The sequence below is a fragment of the Penaeus monodon genome, chromosome 15 (genome assembly GCF_015228065.2).
Source record: "Penaeus monodon isolate SGIC_2016 chromosome 15, NSTDA_Pmon_1, whole genome shotgun sequence".
In the NCBI taxonomy this organism is placed as follows: Eukaryota; Metazoa; Arthropoda; class Malacostraca; order Decapoda; family Penaeidae; genus Penaeus; species Penaeus monodon.
The window spans coordinates 37,515,309-37,515,712 of record NC_051400.1 but is presented as its reverse complement, the minus strand read 5'-3'; the positions used below and the strand labels follow the sequence as shown (position 1 = coordinate 37,515,712).

The 404-nt window shown below is 35.9% G+C and overlaps 1 protein-coding gene across 1 annotated transcript in view; it reads right to left on the bottom strand.

Moving 5' to 3' along the window:
* The window catches only part of LOC119582170 (pro-resilin-like), a gene marked incomplete in the record, with an annotated part of 4,680 nt that overhangs the window by 1,595 nt on the left and 2,681 nt on the right, over positions 1 to 404 (bottom strand).

Here is a 404-nt window from a genome sequence, read left to right as displayed (position 1 = left end):
AGACGTTATTATTATGGTTAATATGTAAGTTACAGACATCTTAATCCAAAGTCTAAGCTCCATCATTGCATTCGCATGATTCGCAGTAATGTTATTAACTATGGAAGGAAATCTTTCATATCATGCCATTAGCATACCACTGTTGTCGCTACCATAATAATCATTATTAGCAGGTGTAGTCTGTATGTGTGTGTGAGTACATAGGCATGCCTTTTGAATGTTCACTTATGATAAAAAGTATATCATCCTCAGTCTGGTCTATCGTGTTTATTCATTAACTAAAACACATGCAGTTAGAGAGTTACCATGAGTCTAGCTGGAAATCTGCGAGTCATGAAAATTTCGAAAATTTACTGGTTCGGTAAAATCAGATCCGGTTCAACAGCTATTCGAACAGTCATCTC